General features: G+C 39.3%; 1 protein-coding gene and 1 long non-coding RNA gene across 2 annotated transcripts in view; both read right to left on the bottom strand.

The window, feature by feature from the left end:
* Positions 1 to 6,065, bottom strand: part of LOC149098416 (gamma-aminobutyric acid type B receptor subunit 2-like) — a 202,585-nt gene that overhangs the window by 91,281 nt on the left and 105,239 nt on the right. The window lies entirely within an intron of this gene.
* LOC149098426 (uncharacterized) lies at positions 482 to 3,829 on the bottom strand. The gene is made up of 2 exons (XR_016203960.1): positions 3,685 to 3,829; positions 482 to 859 (listed from the first exon to the last, which is right to left on the bottom strand). It is a non-coding gene; the product is annotated as an uncharacterized LOC149098426 (long non-coding RNA).

The raw sequence follows: 6,065 nt of genomic DNA on the forward strand, positions 1-6,065 counted from the left end.
TAACTGGAAGCATTGCTATTCCCACTCGAAGGGATGTTTGGTCACTGCTGGATACCTTACAGCGCTTATTATACCCAGTGAAACAATGGGCCTCCCACAAATATGGCTGCATATAATTACAATGGTCCGAACAAGACAATTCAGCATTCTTTAAGTGATCTAGATTCGAAATTGAAATTACCGAATACTGTATTCAATTTCCACACTAATCTCGAAAATAAGCTTAAAATTGCATGTTCGTATATTTCAGTTTGCAACGGACGGCGCTCTCAATGCACCTACAGAAAAAGGTCGACCCAATTCAATATGTGAGCCAGAGGAAGTTGTCAAACGTGTGAATAATTTTCTGAAGTCTCGTAATTGGCGGTCTGACGCCACTTTCTTGACTTTCGGTAGCTTAATACAAAGTGCGTAAAATATCTCTTGGCGAATGTGAAAAATCATCACTAGAAATAGATGACATTCATTACTAAATATTAAATTTCCTTTCTGTTCATAGTTAAATGAGCTGCATTTCTTGTCCATTTTCACTATTCCTTAATTTTATACACATTTCATTACTGACCATGCCAGCGTTACAAAAGTCCGAAATAATAGGTTTGTGCCCCGACTTATGCGCTTTTTAATAAGCTATTCTCGATTCAAATCTCTGCAACCCACCGGGCTGGCTTTTTGTGCATTGTATTTTAAGTATGGAAAAGCAAAAGTGAAAGTGCTTCAGTAAGGGAAAACTTACTACCCGCTAAATAAAACAGATAGCTAATTTTGCAAAGCTTACCTTGTTAAACTATACTTTTGATCAGTTCTTGCTTACCAACTTTGTGAATTCGAATTTTGCTCCTCCTCGAACTCGACACAACTGATGGAAAAATAGAAGTCTCAATGTTGTAACATCAGCATTGGAAAGCATGCATTTCACAGCGCTTGGTGATTATCAAGTTACCAGCGTTTTTCAAATTAATTGTCGCTAATACATACATTGAAACAAGATTGACAAACTACTGATTCTGTAACAACGCCAACATTGAAAGCAGACTATAAACAATAAGTATTGTCTTATCAGTTGATTAACTCCGCAAACATGCTACAAACCAAAGGGAACCCTCAAAAAAGGACAATTGCTCGCTAGTTTTTCAAGAGACATCAAATGAGGAACAAACAGTACCTTTCTGGACTCTAGGTAAAAATTGTGCGCTCAATTGACGATAAAACTAAATGATTTTATGGGAATCTATGTGTCGGAGTGCATTTCAAGAAGCGTTGCACATGAATGGAACCAATCGATTACGCGTAACGCCTTTGGGCAACCTGCATAAAACTTAGACGGGCTCTCATTAAGTCGTCGTCTCCAAATTCGTCAACACGGAATATTATAAACATTTTACCCGATGAATAAATGTATGCATGCCAACAATTGTTTTGCGAGACATAACAAACAACTTTCCAGAAAAAGAGATCTTAAAATTAGGCGTCGAGAAAAGGTACTTTACAATTTTCGATTTTGAAATGGCGCCAAATTATGATTGCGCAAGTAATTAAAGTGCGTGTATGGAAATCTGAAAATCGCGAGCTAATTTCTCTGAAATTTGATTTCTGACATTTCTCGAGTTAGCCAAGAATAACGAACCAACGCACAAACCCTGCTTTCAACAAGGTTTCACCTTGGTTAGAGAATTCTACAGATTAACTCTAATCCAAGGTTTATTTAACCCTCTTTTGAACAACCGGACTGTGAAGGTTGACTTTAGCTCAGTTTTCGTTTGCCATCTTTATGAATTCGGAATCTCCTTCTCTTCAAGGCACTGCCAAAACTGGAGACGTTTGAATGGAATTCATTGGCCGTGGAAAGCATTCCTAAACCTGCATTACGCAGTATTAGTTGATTATGAAGTTCCATTCTTTTTCATGTTGTCTCTAAATTTGACCAAATTGTCAAACAAGATACGATAACTACAAAGGAGTCAGTACGTGTATCTACGGATTGGAAGAACGCCAACAAGTGTAAAGAGTAGTTGTTTATTGATCACTTGATTAACTCCGAACCTCTTAACCATGGTGTAAACTAACGTCAAGAAAGTCGGGAAAAAGAGCAATTTACCGCTAATTTGTCTTTATGAGACATCAAATGAGAGATATACGGTACCTCAATCCACTCCAGGTCAAACCTGCGCACCCAATTCACGATGAAACTACATGACTTGACGGAATCTATGGAAAGCAGATTGTACGTCGTGCATAACGAATGGAACAAACCCGGGGGGGGGGGGGGGCACTGCCATATACGGGCTATGTAGGTATGTGCCGCTGTGAAGGGTATGGTTTTCAAGCAGTTTACTCTAGGATAGGGTATATAAATCAGAGCGTTTGGGTCTAGAATAGGGTATCATTTTTCACAAAACTGACTAGTTGGTTGAAGATTTTATCTAGACTAAGGAAACCAGGAATTGCCACTCAAAAATATAAAAAAAATCAAATCAGCAAGTTTAAATTTACGCAAATCAGCCTCAACAGTGTCGATAGATGGGGGATTTGGGGAGTTTACTCTAGCATAGGGTAGCAAAATTCAGTTGAACTAGCTCTGGTATAGGCTAAGGGTTCCTTGGTCCCAGCGGCACATCCCCACCCAGAAATTCCCAAAGTACCTCCCCCGGGGGAACAAACTGATTACGAGTAACGCCTTCAGGCATCCTGCATAAAACCTAAAACTAAAGTCGCACTCGGACCAGGCTGGTCCACATTGCCAGTACTAATCGTAGTTTCCGTATCATTCAGAGACTGAAAGCATTGCTACTCACTCTCGAAGGGATGTTTGTTCGGCACGTCGGGATACCTTGCAACACTTATGTCCATCGAAACAATGCACCTCCATAAGCTACATGCATGGCTAGATAATTACATTGGTCTGTCACCAGACAGCTCATTGTTGCTTAAGTGAAAAGACTCGAAATCGAAATTGTTGAGTCGATTTTCAATCGTGACTATAATTCCAAAAATCTGAACTTGGCGGTCTTCTAAATGTACCCAGTGAAAAAAAGTCGATCCAACTCAATATGTGAGTCAGAGAAGTTGTCAAATTCTCGAGTAATTTTCTGATGTCTGGCTGCCTAACACGTTTTGCATCAGCGAGGCTCGATACAAGAACGCAAGAACACAAGACCCACAGAACGCTTTTGTTAACAATGTATTATGACTATGTAAGATCAAAAGTGAAAGTGCTTCGGTAGGCGAAACTTACTATCTGCTCGATAAAACTGATAGAACGTGAGACTTTCATATAAATTCATCCTTTTGAACTAAACATTTGCCCAGTTTTCCAATTCTTTTTCGCTTCAGCACAAATGCAAAACTGGCTAAGTCTTTTGTTAGAAGTGGAAAGCATTTTTGAACCCGCGTTTCGCAGCCTTTTTTGATTATGAAGTTACTAGTGTTTTCAAGTTGCCACTTACCTTGACATAAGAATTGAACTACATACAATAACTTCAGAGAATTCGTAACATACATTGACAATAACGTTGATAAATTATACTGCCTGGTAAGAACGCCAACATCAGAATGTAAGCAGTCACAGTTTAAAATTTATCAGTTGATTAACTCCGAATCTCCGAAACATGCTATGAACGTCAAGAAAGTACAACTGACTGCTAGTTTAGCTTAATGAGACATCAACTGAGGGACACACAGTACCTTATAATCGGCTCCAGGTGAAATTTGCGCACTCAATGGAGGATAACACTGGATGAATTAACGGGAATCTATGCTTCAGTGTCCGTGTATTCCAAGAAGCGGTACACAAAGAATTAAACTGATCACGCGTAATGCCTTCAGGCATCCTGCGTAAACCTTAGACAGGCTCTTAGTGAGACATCGTCTCCAAATTCGTCAACACGAGAAATTGGGAATATTTTAGCCCAATTACAGGCATGCAAGAGAAGGCACGCAATGTGTGCGAAAGTCAGCGACTTTCCAGACTAAATATCTCTTTGTAGCGCTAGTAAACGCAAGTTAAAAAGAAGCAGAGGGAGTTGCGAATAAATGCTTCCAGCTTTAGTGATGAAGCTTTTAAATGAATTTGCACCAGATTAAAAGTGTAAAAAGTTAACGTTTAAAAACGGCACATCTTAAATATTTAGTAGTACCAAAGTATCATCCTTGTTCTTACGATGTGATCAGTTGTGATGTCATAGCGAAGTTTCGAATGCGCGCTGCTAGTCTTCATCAGGCGATTGGGTCATTGGTGACAGCATCGTGAGACAGACGACATTTCATTGTACACTGCAGTATTTGTCACTTTAATTATGATGGTATATTTGTATGTGTGTAGGTTAGGGGGAGGCAAGGAAAAGTGATCTAAAGTCACACTACCATATAGACAAGTATGGATGTTAATCAAAGGTACACGCACAGCAGTTGGTTGAGAATTAAAGGACTGAGTAGCCTACGAAGAGGCTCGGTAAGGACGGAATATCGGATATGTAGACATGATTGATCATCGCAGTTATACACACAATTTAAGCAGTTGTGAAATTAAATAAAGCCTGATGATCAATCATGTCTTCATAACATTCTCCGCAGTCCAAATATGTGAATTTCATATATTCATTTGTATTCTTCAATATCTACGGGTATATTACAAACTCACAATGTGGCCAGTTCCCAATTGGCTTGATATATAGCTCAGTTGGTAGAGCACTGCCCCGATATGGCAGAGGCCATGGATTCAAATCCCGTTCTGGTCTGAATTTTTTTTCAGGCTTTAATTTCACAACTGCTTAAGTTGTGCGTATAACTGCGATGATCAATCACGTCTTCATACAAACAACACCGTGAAAGCACTTTTAAAAACAATGAACACGCACAATTGGTTTAAAATTGCCCATGATGATTTCTTATTTGCCAGTTGCACTATCTGCCTGGAACCTTAAGCCATGTGTCTTCTTGTAAAATAAAAAAACAAAATTTGCTAATTTTTTTCTGGGTCTGCGCAGCATGGCCTCAGTAGTGTGCCATCGATCGATAAACCCCAGCAGTTTTGCAGTGGACTTCCGGTGCATCCAAATTCCTGCGGACGTTTAATTTAACGTCAACTGTGGCCTTTCTGGCAAGGAAAACTTTCGTCGCTGGTGACGATTATGAAATCGTCGAAGAAGATTACAAGACGGGACATGGCCACTATTACATGTACGTATTCAAAATGAAGAAAGTCATCGGAGTCTGTCCGTGGGGTTATCCCACGGACGAGATTTGCGTTTATTTCTCATGGAAGGAATCGTACGGCGACAAATTCCGCGTCATTACGGCGCATCCGTTGTCCAGAGCTTATCACGTCTTCTTGAAGCAGAGAAAGCAAGGTATGGCCACCTTTTAAAATCCTACAGACTTTATGTAGGTAAGAACCAAAAGGCTCTTTTAGGAGCCACCACATTAATAAAAGTCAATGGTCCAACATGCTTTCCCCAGTTCTTTTAATTTTGTGCTCGAGCACGTGGAGACGCGCACTTATTATTCACAAAATCGATTATCGATTATCAAAACTGCAGCGTCATAAAATTCAGTTTGACAGCGTCCTCAAAATCAACAATGAATTTGATTGATGAACCACTCTTGGCGGCTGTTCGTTCTATTGAGAACGCGGACCAAGACAACGATTCTCAAGAGGTAATAAATATAACTTGGAATTGGAGTACATGTCGGGCGAATACAAATCCGTACCGTTATTTTGAAATGGGTCGTTGAAATTGAATGGAAAAGATAACTTCATACTTTAACTTACATGATTTAATCAGACCTAAAATTTGAAGACGGCTAAGGACTTTGAAAAGAAATTATTCTGATTTTGAATTAGGTCACTGAAATTGAATGGAAAGGATAAGCCTTTGTGCTTTTCAATACCACTACATGTTTTAATCACAACCTGGAATTTCAAGGAGGGTATGAGCATTCAATAGAAGTTCTTTTGATTTTGAATAGTCACTGATAACGAATGGAAACGATAATGAACCTTTGTGTTTTTTATATCAATACGTGATTCAATCAGACCTGGAGGTTGTAGGCGGTTACGGTTTTTG

Source organism: Orbicella faveolata, unplaced genomic scaffold (assembly GCF_042242905.1).
Source record: "Orbicella faveolata isolate gen_17 unplaced genomic scaffold, um_ofav_v1 contig_46, whole genome shotgun sequence".
In the NCBI taxonomy this organism is placed as follows: domain Eukaryota; kingdom Metazoa; phylum Cnidaria; class Anthozoa; order Scleractinia; family Merulinidae; genus Orbicella; species Orbicella faveolata.